Raw genomic sequence first — 18,586 nt, 5'->3', positions numbered from 1 at the left:
GTGCCGGCGCCCGGGCGGCCAGAGGTGCGTTATTATAGCAGTGTCATGGAGAGGAGCACCCATAGGCCGTAGTTAGGCCCTGGGTATGTAGCCATGATGGTGAACCTCATTAACAAATCTCGGAGCCGTGCCTCATGTGATTGCTTGGTCCTCGATAGATCGAGGGTGCCCTCGGATTTATTCTAACAGAGTAAATGACACTGGCGTCCGGCGATCCTATAATTTGTCCGATGGGTGCACTTTAGTCACATAACTTGTAAAATGATAAAACACATCACACAACTTGGGTTGCAGGTGCAAATAGGTCATCATCTTGCTAGGTAAGCCCCTGGCTGGGGTTTTTCATAGATGTCATGCGCTGCACATGTGACCTTTTTTTAGGCACAAAAATGGCCGTTTTGCCGGAAAAGGGTTTCACCCCATTGTATTACAAAGCAACCAACACCGATCACATAGCAACTGCATGCTGGGGCGAGTAGCACAGCAAGCCCCAAAAAATAAAGAAAGAAGAAGAAGAAGAAGAAGAAGAAGAAGAAGAAGAAGAAGAAGAAACAAGTCCCAACAACTGCAGCTCGACAAAGCGCGGATGACCAGCAACCGTTGCACCCTTCGGATTTGCCCTACCATAGTCCAAGGCTCCAATGCGCCGCATGGTGGCTAGGAGTCTAACACGGGACTGAAGACTTGCGCGAGATCGGTGCTAGCCACTGCGATAGAACAGACCTGTCAACCGAAAGAACGACTGTTCCGGAATTAACATTGTTTGGCAAAATCCTGACTTTTATTTTCCAAATTTTGAGTAATTTTTTCAACATACAATTTTGTTCACAGACGCAAACAATATTATGAAAATCCAAAAAAATTTGAATTTCCCAAACATTTTTCGAAAACATGAATTTTTTTGAATTTGTCAACAATTCTTTAAACCACGAACAAATTTTTGAATCATGAGAACAAATTTTGATATGGAGAACCATTTTGAAAAATCAGTAAAAAATTTGGAAGCGCAATCATTTTAAAGCACGAACAATTTTTGAATCTTGAGAACAAATTTTTGAATGAAGAATAATTTTTAAAAATCTTGAAATTATTCGGAAGCGCGCACTTTTTTTGAATATGCGAATAAAAAAATTTGAAATCCCGAACATCTTCTGGACTTCAAAAGTGTTGAACATTTTTTATGAAACGCGAACAATTTTCGAATTTCGAGAACATTGTTTTGGAAACTGAATATATTTTGAAAACATGAACAAAATTTGAATATTTTTTCTTTTTATAGCGAAAAATAAAAAGTAAAAAGTAATAAAAATAAAAGAACAAGAAAAAAAGAAAAAAAGAAACAGAAAAAACTAAAAACTAAAAACGGGAAGAAGAAAACAAAAAGGGAAATGTTTTCAAAACACAACGATTTTTAAATTTTCTAAAAACAATTGAATAAAGAAAAGTAAAATTTATAGCAAAAGGGAAAAAATAGAAAGAGAAGAAAAATAAACAGAAAAGGGAAAAAGGAGATAAAAGGGGAAAACAAAAACAAAAAAAGAACTAGAATAAAAAAACAATTCAGGAATCTCAAAACCGTAAAAAACTAAAACCGAGATCGCTGCAACAATTAATGGGCCGGCCATACTGCGTTGCTCGCGCTCTTGAAGCTTATGCGAAACCTCGGCAGCTTGACGCAGCTTGCGTCAAATAGGAAATTCCGAGAGCAACTAATTGATGAGCGCTTCTTCAGGAGCCTCACAACAATCAGTGCGACTTGACGCACTCTCAACTACCCACCACGTGTCGCGCATTAGGCGCTCTCTACGGATTTTTTTTCACACCCGTTTTCTGCTTTTTAAACGGTTTTTTTCAGTGTTTCTGTTTTTCACCGGTCTTCCGTAGCTTTTGCACAAAAGAAAATTCGGGAAAAAAAATTGCACGAAAAAACGTGTATTTTTTTCTTCCGCAAGAGGCAAGGTTTTGCTTCCAAGAGAGGCATGTTTTTCCTTTCGCGAGAGGCACGACCATGACTCTCGGAAACAGAAAAAAAAACACGTTTTCTTTATTTTTTTCATCCGCTAGAGACATGGTTTTGCTTTCGCTAGAGGCACGACCGTGCCTCTCGGATACGGAAAAAAACATGTTTTTTTTCTTTCGTGAGAGGCACGGCTTTGTTCTCGCGAGAGGCATGATTTTGCTTTCGCGAGAGGCACGACCGTGCCTCTCGGATACGAAAAAAACATGTTTTTTTCTTTCATGAGAGGCTCGGTGTTGTTCTCGCGAGAGGCATGATTTTGCTTTCGTGAGAGGCGCGACCGTGCCTCTCGAAAACAAAAAAAACTGTTTTCAGTTTTTTTTTCTTTCACTAGAAGCACCGTTTTGTTTTCGCGAGAGGCATGGTTGTGCTTTTGCGAGAGGCACGACCGTGCCTTTTCGGAAATGAAAAAAACGAGTTTTTTTCCTTTTGCGAGAGGCATGGTTTTACTTTCGCGAAAGGCATGGTTGTGATTTCACGAGAGGCACGGTCGTACCTCTTTCGAAAAGGGAAAAAACCGTGCTCCAGGTCTGTTTTTTCATCCAGTTTTTTTCGTGAAAAAAAGTTCATCAAAATCTATCAACATGGGATCTAGTGTTGAAGATCTGGATGCGAGGGACCCAATGATGAAAAACGTTCAGGATCTAGTTTTGAAGATCTCGATGCGAGAAATCCAACGGTGAAAACCGTTCGAGATTTGGACGCACGGTTTAAGATATAAAACGTTTTGTATAAATAGATATATGAAAAAAGGAAAACTAACAGGTTACGACAAATGGCACACATGCAACACGTCACTTGTCAAATCTGGGAAGGTGGGAGTGATCTATGCTATAAGTACTCCTTAATTAGTGATTTCGGGAAATTCCGTTTTCGTTTACTCTATTATTTTTGAAGAAACGCACAACCCCATCTACGAGACTCATTTGGGGCGTGTTTGGTTGCCGTGCGCTACAGTACCCGCATTGCATGCACTTCTCCACCCAACCTGGCTATGCAAATGCAGCCTCAAATGCACCATCTGCATGTTGTTTGGTTGCCTGCATGGCCTCTTGCCTGCATGGGCAGAGCCACACTGCCTGGTGTTTGGTTGCCTGCATGATAGTGGACAAACCCAAGGCATGGTGTTTGGTTGTATGCAACGCCTGGTGTGTGGTAACCTCTTTGGCCAGTTGGAAAGGTTACCACCACACGTCGGCAGCACACATTATAAGCACTACAGAGTATAAACAGAGCATCAACTAGCATAATTTAGATATAAGCAGTACCACACTCCATAACAGTTGAACGCATAAACCATAAACATGTTCAAAGCAGACTCGATAGTACGCTGGAAAGAGGTGGCCCGGCCCTATTCCTTGGCGGCAAAGGCTTTGTCGTGCTTCCCTCACTTGTTGACGACCTCAATGCCATCGTCGTCAAAGATGATGACCTTGAGGGTGTCGGGAGTGAGGAGCTTGAACGTCACCATGTAGCCGATCTTGATCTGATGAACGGCTGCGTAGGTGGCCCAACCCTGATCCAGGGTCGCCCTGCCGTTCATCAGCTTCACCGTCACCTTCCAGGAGCAGCCGGTGTTGTTCCTGAGCTTGAACTCCTTCGGCACCACGACGAAGTGCTTGGTGAAGTCCAGGGGCATGGGGATGCACTCAAGCTTCGGTGCAAGGATGACCTTGCAGAAAGTGAGTTGGGCCATCCTCCTGATGGTAGTGGACGTAGTTGCGGCGCTTGTTGCTGGGGGGCTTCTCCATGCCCTCGTCGTCTCCACCCTCAGGCGTCTTCAAGTCTTCCTCGGTGGTGGGCGGCAGCACAACCTCGTCGGGCATTGGGTGAAGGGGCTGCTTGCCCTTATTGTAAACCTCCGTGCCCATCTCATTGCTCTCCTCGATCTGCACACAATTCATGGAGTCACGCACAACACAGAGTTCATGGCTAATTGAAGAGTTTGTAGTTAAAACGGCATGACTGTCACTCTTCTCCTCCTCTCCATCCCCCCTATATTTACTCACCCTGCCCACCACTACTTACCCACCCCCTCTCTTCTCTCACTGTCAACCTTCCTCCTCCCCATCGCCATGAGCTCTAGCTCGAGCTCCAACGCCAACCCCTTCCCTTGCGGTATTGGCTGGAGGGCCTTCTTCCTCGGGGGGACGACTGGTGACCGGACCAAGTTCGAGAACACCATGGAGGTGTGCTCGAACTTCGCCTCCATGCAGGACATGCAGAAGGAATCTAATGCAGTGCTCATGAAGGCCTGTAAAGAAGAGCTGAAGACACTGATTCCTGACCCAGCGAAGGGCGCGATGGCAGTTGACATCATTCGCTGGGCCATGAATCAGGTCGTCTCCGTCGACGGTAAACAGAGGAAGAAGTGGTGCCAGTACAAGACCTACTGGGCTCCTAATGACCGCCGTGCCGCAGTGTACTTCGAGACGGCTATCGCGCCGCCGGCGGTCATCGGCGTGGAGGCTAAGGAGGAGGAAGAAGAAGCGGTGCAGATGCCAGCAAGGCCGCCGGAGCCAGACCGTCGTTCCTGGCAGATCGACCTCGACTCCACCAAGGACGACGACGACGACCTGCCGGCCCGCACGGCGATGAAGATGAAGATGAAGGCCAGCGGCTCGATCAGCCGCTCCGCACGCTGGTGACGGCTGCCGTGGTCAGTCGGTGTCCGTTGTCCACCCCCTATCCCCCAATCCCCCTTCTGCATTCCGATCTTGCATGTATGAACTCGTATGAACTACTATGAACTAGTATGAACTACCCCTATGCTTATCTACATATTCCCCATTCCCCTCCACCGTGGATCGAATCTAGCGTGCATGTCGAAGAGAGAGAAGTGCTTACCGCCATTGATGGATTCCGGTGGTCTTCTTCCTCTGCTCCGATCCGCCGCCGCCGGTGGTCTTCTTCCTCTGCTCCGATCCGCTGCCGCCGGTGAGAGTTGGGAGAGTGGGGAAGAGTGGGGAAGAGTGGGGAGAGGGAGCTGCGAGGGGCGGTAAGGCTAATAACTGCCGGCGCTTCGGGAAGCAACGCGGCTTCTCGAGCGTGGCCGCGCGCGTGCAGCCCCCGCCGCCCACGTGCACTGCTTGGGCCTAGCCCTGAAGAAACTGCCGATTCGTGCGTTTCAAGTGAGCCAGGCCCAGAGGTGCTTTAAGAAGCGTGCGATGCAGGCCCAATAGTGTATGCGGGCTACCAAACAGGCATATCACTTCCCGCGCGGGCCTGGTCGAGGCCTATGCAGGCAACCAAACACGCCCTTGTTGTTCGCAAGGCCCAGTCATCCTTCTGGCCGTCGTCATCCGTCGCCACCAAAAAAAGTTGCTACGAGTGCGGTGCAGAGGCCGCCGGGAAGCGACACCGAGGGAAAGGAGGACAGAAGGACCCGCGACGGCGGCGGCGGATCTATGTCCTCCCTCTTGCACCTTGTCTCGGCTTAATTTATAAGTGGAGGCATCACGGGGCTGCTGCCGCTCGACTCCCTCGACCGCCTCATGTCGATGCAGCCACCGAGCTTCGATCCCTTCCTCGTCCCCGCCGCTGGGAGACGGGCTTGAGGTTAGGATCGTTTTTGTGATAGTCTGAAGTCTGAACATATTTGGGTACTCAACACCTGAACCTCTGTCGAAATCGATTTTCAGTTACTGAAATCATAAAACCGCGCAGTTGTCAAACAGAGCGGCATTCAGGGCTAAAACTTGCAGAGCTACGCCATAAGATGTGGTTGCTAAATGGTAATGGAATACTTATGTTACAAGTAAAAAGAATATGCTAAATAGAAAGAATATGCATGACCCCTCCGGTTTTAGTCATAATAATTGAACAACGTGATTTGGAATCATGTGTGGAGAAAGAAGAGTCAATTACACCAGTGGTATCACAACTTGGCACGAAAAATCAGTTTAGTGCTAAAACTTGCGGCATACATTGAACTGATGCCACAACTTGTCTTTGACGTGCATATGCGGTGCAAATCACATTTCTATATGAAAAGGGTGCTGATTAGAAACGCCAATGTGGCATGGGGCCTCCTGTCAGCAACTGGACGTCAAAGTGAACGTGTGGTCTGTGGCCTGCTATTTTGTACAGAAAAACCTCAGAATTTTCCTCACAAAAAAGACTATGCCATGGTTGCAAGGGTCCACTTGTCAGCGTCCCATAAATAATTGAAAAAAATGATGTGCGCAGGGACTTGAGCCGACTCGAACCGCTGACCTACAGCTAGAGGCAGCGCAAGGCCAACCACCAGTCAGTTGAGATTTAAAAATAATAATTGGATGCTGCTTCGATATGTTCTACTAACTGTGCTGCGGCCCCTACAATCCATTTTGCGTGTTTTTTTTCTAGAAAATTATAGAATATATGTAAATTATAATGTTGTGTTATACATAAATGAAATAAACTGAATTATAAAATAATCACATACTTATTTAGCATTTGTACATATAATAATTTATGAATTACAAAACTGTTCATCTAATAATTTGCATACTGAATAAAACTTATATTAAATAAATACTTATATAAGTTTAAAATTGTACACAGATTAATAAAATATTAATGTAAAATATAGAAGTATTCAGCCTTTAAGTAAGTATTTATGTTTTTGTATATTTTAATAAATGCTTATATAAGTTTAAGAAAGTTCATATTTTAGACAAATATTCATGTAGTGTATAAAGTGTTCCTGCTTTAAGAAAGTTTTTAATTTACTATATATTTTCATAAATTCCTAAATAAATTTTAAAGTATTCACAGTTTTAACAAAATATTCATGTGGTATATAAAAGTGTTCATGCTTTAAAAAAACATATATTCATATAATGTAAAAATAGTTGGTTGGGATTAGAAGCAGCGACATGTCGTTATCATGTGCGAGTGGCTGACACACCACCTAGCAGTGTTACTTTTAAGAAGGAATTTATAAAATATATATGTACATTATATTTTTATTTTTTAAATAATAATAATATTACATTATAAAATATTCAAGTGTTGTTTCATATAATTAAATTGCAAATTACAAAAAAGTAGGTAATAATTTGCCTATTCAATAACAAATAAATATATATTTCCAATAAAGTCTAGTATAAGTTTACAATGTTCAAGATTTTAATAAATAAATATGTAGTATATTAAAGTGTTGACTGTTATTTTTAAGTTTATTTTATTTTAAAACACGGTTACAGTTTCCATGTTTTTTTTTACAGAAATAACAGTGCAAAAAGGGGTGCTGGGACTCCAGCCCAATTAAGTCAGAATGCATGGTTATATGTGTTTCGTATCCTTAATCACAAGGAACGTTGTTGTCTGGTGTATTGGTTTTGGCCGGGGCTGCGACAATTTTTGCACAATACTATGGGTTGCTGATAGAAGGACTATACGCGCCTCCATCTGTAAGAAAAATATGGGTTGCTGCCAAGGGCTTTCTATGAGAAAAAAAATCCTGAGTTTATTTTCCGCAAAATAGCAGGCACACATCGTCCAGTTGAATGTATGCCGCAAGTCTATGAGAAAAATATGGGTTGCTGCCAAGGGCTTTCTATGAGAATGTATGCCATGTTGGCGCACCTAATCAGCATTGTGTTCGTATAGAAGCGTGATTTGTACCGTATATGCACGCCAAAGTCAAGTTGTGGCACCAGTTCAATGTATGCCACAAGTTTTAGCACTAAGCTGACTTTTCACGCCAAGTTGTGGCACCAGTGATGTAATTGACTCGAGAAAGAAATTCCGGCCAAAGAGATGTCATCGTTGGGTGGACATTATCGCTGTGGAAAATTATTTGCCCATGGAGGAACGTTAGCAAGCAGATATGTGGCTGCCCTTTCCTGATGCGTGCTGCCTACAGCCACCAAGCAAATTAAAGACATACTTGTCTCACTTGAGTTTAAATCAAGGTCTTGCGTCTAGGTAGAACCAAAAGAAGATATATTTGACGTTTCGAAAAAAAACAAAGATATAGTTTTCTCACTTGAGGTTAGGCATGGCGATGTCCCCGTACCGGTGACCGAGGGGCAGGTGCCGTGGCAGGAACCAGTCATGGTTAATTTTCTTTTTAAACCACAACAGGAGAGCTGCTATATTCATTGTGAAGAAGAAGATGGTACAAGGACCCAAACTGCTTGGTTTATTAAAAGGAAAACCAGGCAAAAACCTGCACAGCGCCTAGCTAGGCTAGGCATAAAGCATACAAAACATACAACACGCTGGAAGGCCACACTCCACAACACACCCGGTCGAGCACTCGAGCGCCTGCGCTGCTACCAGAGTACACACCGAAAACCATTGTATCAATCTGAGCTGCCACAAGCATATCCACGAAGCTCGACGACATCAAAGAGGAACGCTATGTCCGATAGAGCAAACATATGCTACTTCAATCCCATGAGGTTAGCGGACATAGCTCGCCTGGCGCACCTTGCATGTGGCGGGTGCTTCTGCTGCTCACACGAAGATGTCGTGCAAGCCGCCGTCAACCACCTCCACGACCGCTGAGTCCCTCTGACCGAGTCCAACTCCAAGACGATGCCTCAGGAGGAAACTCGACGCCGAGCTAAGGCAGAAGCGACTTCATCGTCCGATCCGGGAATCCGGATCTAGGGTTTCCCCTGGAGCAAGATGGGAAGGAAGGTGAGTGTTGCAGCATCGATGCCTCCAGCAAGGAAACGGTGCCCGTGAGCGCCGCAATCGACAACTCCGACCACTGTCAGAGTACGGCTTTCGCCGGCAACATCACCCGCCAAAACCCATGACCTGGTCAGCCCATCCGGCCAACCACCTTCACGACGCGCTAGCACAGCGCCACACCCCGCCCCTGCGCAGAACGGACACGCAATAGGGGCCCTCCACTTCAGACCGCAAAAGCCCGTCTCGGCCCTGCCTCTGCAGATCTGGCACATCCGGCAAGCCGGAGCACCCTCACACGCCGAACAGCACCCAAACTCATCCGAGAACGAGCAGATCCTGCCGGCCCACCACTCCCGCGAGCTCCCGCCATGGCCACCGCGTCCCAAGGCCGCCGGGCATCCACCCCAGCAGATCGGCCCAAGGGTGCAGTTATTCTTCACCCGAGCTAATCTTACGATAGTTTCAAAAGTAAATTACATTTGGTATACAAACAATTGCATTCATATTGATTCATTACGCAAATTTGGCATAAGAAAACAAAAATATAGGTCACAAGACCAGCGGGGGCAAGGTGCTTTGGCGAGGTGAGCGGCATGCGCAAGCACTAGCGGCGAGGCCTGCTTGATGTGATCGTGCCCACCAAGTGCATCGCGGGGCCAAGTGTTTGGTTGCAATAGATCGTAGAGCAGTCACAATGATGTTCTGGCCGTTCTGTCAAGTCTTTGGTTCTTGCACACATCGCGCTCCTTACCACGGCACCTTGCCGCCGGTGATTGGACGGCCCGAGAGGACCGGCCAATCACCGTCGGGGAGTTGTTGTGGCAAGGTGGGTGCACCCTGCATGCTCTGGGCATCCCCGCACGCGCCATGGGTGCTGTGGCCGTGCCCCCTGAGTGCGCTGAGGTCCAAGTGTTTGGTAGATTAGAGTTTGGAATCGTCACATCTGAACTCGTGCGCTTATCTGTTCTTGTTGTCTGTTTATTATTCGGAGTTGTTCTTGGCTATTCTTTGTTATGCATTGCAGCAGCACTAAAAACCCTCTTCTTATTTCGTTTTTTTCGTTGGCGACATCCCAGGACTTCACCCACTCCCTCCACAGCCAAGTCCAGAACATGGACATGACTTCGTACACCCAGAACTCCGTCTTGACGGAGATCTATAAAAATGGTTTGTGAGGTTGAGGAGCCACAATTTGAACATGTTTATACTAAACATTTATGCTTATTTTAAACTCATTTTTATCATATCACATTCAGAGCTAATATAGTTTTAATAACTTATGACAACATGATGTGATAAATTTGTTAAATATTAATAACAAACTCATGTTACATTTGTAATGTTCGTCGTTTAAAATATGCATCCACTGTGCACAATCTAATCGTGTTTGTAATATAAGTGACATTAGATAGTTTTGACACATTACACCTTAAAGATTTAAATCCAATCCCATATATGAGAGAAAATAAGATCAAAAAATACAGTATTGAATGTTTTCATTGATTCATTGGTGATACTTGCATAAATAGAGTTTATACATTTTTGGTATGAATTTATGGTCTTGAAAATATCCTGATAGTGATGTCTTGATTATGATTAGGCTTCTTGAATAGAAAATTCTAGAATAAGAATTTTTAATAAAATCAACAGGACTGTCCTTTCCTAGGTAATTTTTGCCATTATGGCACCCACCTATCAAAGGATAAATCCAAAAATGGTTTGTGAGGTTGAGGAGCCACAATTTGAACATGTTTATACTAAACCTTTATGCTTATTTTTAACTCATTTTTATCATATCACATTCAGAGCTAATATAGTTTTAATAACTTATGACAACATGATGTGATAACGTTGTTAAATATTAATAACAAACTCATGTTACATTTGTAATGTTCGTCGTTTAAAATATGCATCCACTATGCACAATCTAATCGTGTTTGTAATATAATTGACATTAGTTAGTTTTGACACATTTCACCTTAAAGATTTAAAAAAACAACAGGACTATCCTTTCCTCGGTAATTTTTTCCATTATGGCACTTACCCATCAAAGGATAAATCCAAAAATACAAATGAGAGGTAAACCTTCTTTTTTAGGCACTTATCCAACCGTTCCGACTTTGTATAAAATATATATAATCGATAGAATTAAAGTTGTCTTCTAGGCAAACAAGTTTCTTAGGGGTTCTGTCACTATTATTTCATAGATGATATGGTTAATTACATGACTGATACTTTGGGGAGCTTACGACTATAACAACATTCTGAGGGTACCTACAATTGCAGGATGCCTCCACTGACCAGTGGAGTACTATCATGCGAAAAACCCTGGAAGAAAAAACATCTTACTGCCATTACGGCCACTGCCTCACGAAAGCTTAAGATAAAACAAGAGACCTGACACACCGTACAAAAAGGTTCACATGACTAACACTAGTAGAAAACAGGGCTTTGGTTGGGTCCTAGCTAGCCCATTAGTCCCGGTTCAGTCACGAAACGGGACCCATGGGGGGCATACGTCCCGGTTCATGCGCCCAGGGGGCCAGCCGGGCCTCGTGGGGCATTTGTCCCGGTTCGTCTAGACCCTTCTGTCCCGGTTCGAGGGCCCGATGCCCAGAACTTTTTTGCGTGCACGCATTCCACCATGGCTTGGAACATGGTTTCTTTACTACGACAATAGAGTTTGCAAATATTCCCTCCGCCCCAAAATAACTGTAGCTGACTTAGTACGGCACATTAGGTAACTTCCACAAACTCGAAATTTCTAACTTGTGTAATGATGCACGGAGTAGTCTACAGAGTACTCTGCCTTCAACCTCGAATTGTGTTCAAAGAGACAAGCTTGTTGTAATATGGTATACTAGTATGGGCCACAGATCGGACCTTGGTTCCTGTAATATACTACAGCCCAGGCCCCAATCCCTCTCTCTCGCTCTCTCGCTTTCTAGAAAGTATTAAAACACTTCGTTTTAATAATGCATGCTACATTTCTGATACCAAGACTATCTGCTAGTTTTTTTTTAATATCTGACTTTGATCCAAAACTGCCTAATTCATATAGAAGTGGAGGTGATGTCGCATAATCACTCAGATGTCGATCTGTTTAGAATGAGAAATCTTGACACATCTAAAATGCCCCTTCTTTACCCATGTAAGTTTAATGGGTTATTTCCTGCATTAAATACCACTGCTCCAGTTGTGCCCATCCAACGCTAACAGCCAGTCAGCCACTGGCTTGCTTCACCCCATTTTGTCTTATAAGAACTTTATGGTTTATATCGACAGCATTTTGTTACAGATTGCTTTCATCATATTACTTTTGTATTAAATCTCTTCAATTGTCACACCTAATAATAATTAATAAAGTGGCCGTATGCATCGCCCAGATGCAGAGGCCGGGGGCCATCCTCCTTTTCTAAAAAAAAGACATGCAAATTAATTGTGTGTTACGATATACAATACAGTACTACAAGTCTGGTCGTTACCTTTTCTTCTTGTTTTGTTTGTCTCTTTATGTTTTCCATATATACTCACCTATTGTTGCACATTTGTTTACTCTGCCATTGGGTTTCAACAAAAAATTACCTTGAAATTGTTTTCTGATAGTAATCAGGCTCTTTATTGCCCAATGTACGGATTACACCTTTGATTGAATAACTTTAATCAGGAAAGAAATTCATGACTTACATCATATCAAGAAGCAGAAACAATGCTAAGAGCTTCTTTGTTACTCACTGTAAAGTAATACAAGAGCGTTTAGATCATTATTTTAGTGATGTAAACGCTCTAATATTTCTTTACAAAGGGAGTACACAAGTGTGGAGAAAATTTTGCCTCACGGTTAATATGAAGAAGCTTGAAACCCTGAAAGGATCAGCTCCAAATTTTCAGTTCGTTCAGAATGTGGACCTTCCTTCTGATGGAGCACCCCTGCCCTGCTAGTATGCCACAGGAAGAGTAAGGCGGAGCAATCAGTTTGAGCAATGGCTTGGTGAACATTTCTGTTGACAGCTGCTTCTATTTCCCACTCTGGCAGTCAAGAGTTCCCTGATAAATGTATCCACCACTACCAGCTGCCTGATACAGCCTTCCTCCATAAGACCGTGACACTTTCTCGCCAGACATAACCAGACCCAGCAGTTCGGTTTGCAACATCAAGAGAACCATCAATGTTAATAATCGTCCAGGCTTGGGGAGAAGGCGTCCAGCGTGTCGGCCGGCCTACAGAACTTGATGCCGAAATAGGGAGCTCAAGATTGGACACCAGTTCATCCACAAGCAGTAAAGATCTGATATGTTCATACTGCTCTCCATGCACAAATCTATTTCTGCTTAACAAATGCGCCAGAGTAGTGTGATCATATAAGCCTTATCATCTTTGGACACTGCATCGTCCATAGTAAAATCACTAGCCCAAGTGACTGGATGCAGCCTTGGCAACTTGAGCCCTCTCTCTGTTCCAGCACCGATGCCCAGATTTTTTTGGCATGCTCGCATCCACCATGGAACGTGGTTTCTTCACTATGACAATAGAGTTTGCAAATAGCAGACTCCATCACATGGATGGCACCCCACTAGTTAACTGTAACATGGCAGAAATCCTGTAAGTACTCTCCTCCAGAAAACTTGAAATTTCTTACTCGTGTAATGATGCACGGAGTAGTCTACAGAGTACTCTGTCTTAAACCTCGAATTGTGTTCAAAGAGACAAGGTTGTTGTATTATATAGTACTAGTATGAGCCTCATATTGGACCTTGGGTTCTGTAGTATACTACAGCCCAAGCCCCAATCTCTCTCTCTCTCTCTCTCTCTCTCTCTCTCGCGCGCGCGCGTGCGCGCGTGCACACACACACACTTTCTATAAAGTATGAAAACAATTCTTTTTAATAATGTCTGCTGTATTTTTCTGATACCAAGACTGTCTGCCACATTATTTCATCTCCAGTTTTGATGCAAAACTTCCTAACTCATACAAAATCGGAGGTGATGTGCATAATCACTCAGTTGTCAATCTGTTTACCAATGTAAATATTGGAATATGAAATCGTGGCACATCTAAGATCGGAAAATGCTCCTTTTGTATCTTAATTCTGTAAAACAGGAGAGACTCTCTTTCTATTATGATTTACTCAACCATTTTCGGGGAAAAATAGGGTTAGAATTTAAAAATGTGTGAGCGCTTCAAACGAAGGCTGGGGGTATTCTTTTCATGAATGCGTAGACTGCACTTTGACAGCAGACACGTTAGAAACAAACAAACCAGTCAGATTCCCGCATACTTTAACTCCTCGTATGAGGACGACTGATTCAGATCTGAGCTTCATCTTGCTTTCACAGTGCTCATCTGTTGACTCCGAGCTCACACGCAGGCTTCTGAGGATGCTCTAGGTAATCACCATCTCCCCCTTGAGAAAAAATTCTCCTGATACTGTAAATTGGGTGCTTTCGCATATGCTCTTCTCGCATGATCTGTAGCTTGTTAACTTAAGAAACTGCTGTGGCTGCTGCTTCTTAGTCATGTTTAGGATGCTGTTAAGTTCCAGCATGATATGTAATTGTTGTTAGGCTGTCATGTGACGACTATGTTGAAATCATTGCTTTCTCAACCTATTCATTTACCACTCATATTTTTCTTTCTTTCAGATTGTTGTATATCTGCTTTGAAACTGAAGACCAAGCTCCATAATTTCCCCATCAGCTTTTCGAAAAGTTTATTTCCCCATCAGTACGCTCACTGCTTCACTCTCCAACTCTCTCTCTCAATTCAAGACAGGTCTCCATCCCCACTTCTTTCACCTTTCATTGGGGTCTGTCTGTTTGACTTCATTCTGAATTTCTACCGAAGTTTGGACTTCATGCTCCTGACTAATCATGTTGCCGTTCTTTAGGCAATGTAGTGCAAGACGAAGTTCTTCATCAATGCAATAGATCGCCACCACCGTCTTCCCTCTGCTACTTCCGCAAACACCAGCGGCTGGCTGAGAGGCTGAGCTATAGCGCAGGCCGGGCATGGCCCAGGCGGTGATTGGCGCGATGGGCACCCTCCTGCCCAAGCTGGCCGACCTAATCACCAAGGAGTACAACCTTCAGAGGGGTGTCACGGGCGAGATCATGTTCCTCAAAGCCGAGATGGAGAGCATGGAGACCTCTCTCCTCAGGATTTCTGAGGCTCCAATCGACCAGCCACCGGACATCCAAGTCAAGATTTGGGCCAAGGCTGTGAGGGACTTGTCATATGGCCTAGAAGATAGCATCAACAAGTTCATGGTGCGCATCGAAACCGATGGCCGACCAGATAAGTCCCATAGCTTCAGGAATTTCATTGATAAGAGCCTCAGCCTGTTGACCAAGGGCAAGATTCGCCACAAGATCGGCATCGATATCAAAGACATCAAGAGCCGCATCAAGGAGGTCAGTGACCGGAGTGATAGGTACAAGGTTGACAATGTGGCTGCTGCCAAGCCCGTTGGTCCAGCTATTGACACCCTTCGCCTAGTAGCCTTGTATAGAAAGGCCACGGAGCTCATTGGCACTGACGAGAAGAGCATTGAGGTAATCAAGATGCTGACGGAGGGAGATGAGGTTTCGGAGAAATGTCTAAAAGTGGTCTATATTGTTGGATTTGGTGGATTGGGCAAGACAACCCTTGCCAATGCAGTGTATAAGAAGCTCAGAGTGCAAATCAGTATTCAAAAGCAAAATTTGCAATTCGATTGTGCGGCCTTTGTTTCCGTGTCTCTTAATCCTAATATGAAGCATATTTTCAAGAGCATGCTCCATCAACTTGACAAGTAGATGTACCAGAACATTAATGAAGCATCATGGGGCAAGCAACAACTCATCAGTGAGATAAGAACATTCCTTGAAAACAAGAGGTACGTTTGTGAATATGTGTTCCTCAATGTTCCGTATATGGATGCCTCTGGAAATTACAATAGTGCAGACCTCTCAAGTTTTTATTTTCTTTGCCATTTAAGTTGGTAAGCTTTGGGAATCAGCATAGCTCAAATGGTTGGGGAGTGGATGTACAAACCCAACACCTGAGTTCAAATCCTCACGGAGGTGAATTAGGTTCCTATTTGTTCTTGAGGACCATGCTTTCCTTACACTCATGCATTTATCCTTGAGGACTAGGCTTGGTGTGTAACCAAGATTTAAAAATCTTAGTACTCATGCTTAAAAAGGTTGTACGCATCGTCCCTAGTTGGTGTAGAGGCCGGCGAAGTAAAATTATCTCCCAGTTTTAATTTGTCGAAGAAAAGTTGGTAGACTTTATTACACAGCTCAATTCTGCCCAATTAAATGCGCCACTGGTCCATGAACTCAAACTGATTGCACATTTTAGGCCAAATCAACGAGTTTGCGGATTAAATCCGATCACTTCTTGAGTTGTTGCCCTAAAGTGTGCAATCAATTTGAGTTCGTAGACTAGTGGTGCATTTCACTCCAACTCTTATGTAATATATGTGTTTCAATATCAATTGAAGGTACTTGATAGTTATTGATGACATATGGGATAAATCCGTCTGGGAAAATATCAAGTATGCATTGATTGAGAATGGATACGGAAGTAGAGTAATCACAACAACTCGGGTTCTTTATGTTTCCCTGCAAGCTGGTGGTCGGCTGAAACCTCTTTCTGTTGTCGACTCAAGAAAGTTGTTCTATCAAAGAATATATGAGATGGAGAACAAGTCACCACCTAATCAATTGGTTGAAGTATCTGAGAGAATTTTAAAAAGATGTGGGGGAGTTCCGCTAGCTATCCTTGCGATAGGCAGCTTGCTGTCTAGTGAAAAGGGAACAACACATACACATGAGTATTGGTCCAAGGTGTACAAATCCATCAGTTTGGGGCTAGACAATAATCATGATGATGTGAATAACATGAGGAGAATATTATCTGTAAGTTACTCTGGCCTACCTCCACACCTAAAGACTTGCTTACTGCATCTTGGTTTGTATCCAGAGGATTATGAGATTGAAGCAGAACAAATGATTTGGAAATGGGTTGGTGAAGGTTTTGTGAAAAAAGAACAAGGGAGGAGCTTATATGAAGTAGGAGAGGATTAGTTGAAGGAGCTACTTAATATAAACTTGGTCCAGCCTTCATATTTAAATAGCCTTCGTCGTGTGCATGATATGGTTCGTGACTTCATCACTTATTTGTCACATGAGGAGAATTTTCTAACAACACTAGATTGTCAGCAGTTAGAGTATCTACCAAGTAAGATACGCCGATTGTCCTTGCAGACCAGGAATGAAGAAGTTGGTAATCAGCTGGCAACCGTGAGCTTGTCCCACGTGAGGTCACTTACTGTGTTTACTCCAGCTTTTAGTTTGCTGCCAGGACTCTTGTGTTTCCCAGTCCTGCGTGTATTAGATTTAGCTGAATTTGAAGTGTATAATACCCATTGGAATGATATATGCAATTTGTTTCACTTGAGATATTTGAATTTAAGGGGTACATCTATCACTAATATCCCGAAAGAGATCGGGAATCTACAATTTCTGCAAGTGTTGGACATAAGGTCTAGCAAAATAGAAGAAGAGCTGTCGTCAACCTTTGCTCAACTAACACAATTGTTGTTAATCCACATGCTTAATAGCATCACTTATGCAGTGCCAAGATGGATGTGCTCCATGTCTTACCTGTTCTTCCTAAGTATCACACTGAAAACATTAGGAGAGGAGGACCTTCAAGTTCTCGGGAGCATATATAGTGTCTCTCTCTGAACTGGTCATAGAAGTGGAGAAACCTACACAAGGCAGAGAAAACGGTTGATCGACCACTGGCATTGCTTATCCATTTTTATGTCTAAAGATGTTCAGTGTCAAGAGTGACACCATGGAGTCGAGGTTTGGACGAGGAGCCATGCAAAGTCTCCAAACCCTCAAATTAGATTTTCAGGATGTGGAGGACACATTATTCCAGTTTGGTGATTTTGCATTGGGTTTAGAGAACCTTCCGTCGCTTGAGGATGTTTGTGTTACATTCAGTGAAGATACAAGCGAGAAGATTAGTAGTGTGGAAAATTGGGTTACAAACCTACCCCCCTTAAGATGAATCTCGCCCTCGATATTTGGGCTAGCTAGCAAATAGGTGTGGGTGATCCTGCTTGAGATCTTCCTCTCGTTCCCAGGTAGCTTCATCCTCTGTATGATGATCCCACTGAACCTTGCATAACATAATTGTCTTAGTGCGATCAACTCTCTCTGTTGTCTCCAGAATCTGAATAGGCTTCTCCTCATATGTCAAATCACTCTCCAACTAAATTGCCTCAAGTGGCACCGTGTCCCTCAACGGAACATCCATCATCTCTGCATGGCACTTCTTCAACTGAGATATATGAAACACATCGTGAACTCCTGACAAGGATTCTGGCAACTCCACCTGATAAGCTACCTCTCCTCTATGCTCCAAGATCTTGTAAGGTCCCACAAAACGTGGTGCTAACTTACCCTTGATTCCAAACCTCTTAATTCCACGAAGTGGTGAAACTCGAAGATATGCACGGTCTCCTACCTCATATGTCACCTCCTTACGTTTTGCATCTGCATAAATCTTTAGTCTGGACTGCGCTATCTTCAGTCTATCACGAATCAACTTGACCTTCTCCTCAGCATCTCTGATCAAGTCTGGTCCAAAGAATTGACGCTCTCCAGCCTCATCCCACATCAACGGTGTCCTGCACTTTCTGCCATACAATACCTCAAACGGTGCCATCTTCAGACTAGCCTGATAACTGTTATTATATGAGAACTCTACATAAGGTAAATTATCATCCCAACTAGACTCGTAGTCCAAAGCACAAGCTCTCAACATATCCTCCAAAATCTGATTTACCCTCTCTGTCTGCCCATCTATCTATGGATGGAAAGCTGTACTGAACTCCAGCCTGGTGCCCAAGGATTCATGCAACTGACACCAAAATTTG

General features: G+C 43.7%; 1 pseudogene; it reads left to right on the top strand.

Moving 5' to 3' along the window:
- Positions 1–14,657: 14,657 nt before the first annotated feature.
- LOC123497289 (disease resistance protein RGA5-like) lies at positions 14,658–17,715 on the top strand (annotated as a pseudogene).
- The last annotated feature ends 871 nt before the right edge of the window (positions 17,716–18,586 follow it).

The sequence above is a fragment of the Aegilops tauschii genome, chromosome 2 (assembly GCF_002575655.3).
Source record: "Aegilops tauschii subsp. strangulata cultivar AL8/78 chromosome 2, Aet v6.0, whole genome shotgun sequence".
Lineage (NCBI taxonomy): Eukaryota > Viridiplantae > Streptophyta > Magnoliopsida > Poales > Poaceae > Aegilops > Aegilops tauschii.
Note: the sequence above shows the minus strand (reverse complement) of the source record. Positions and strands in the feature narration are given on the sequence as shown.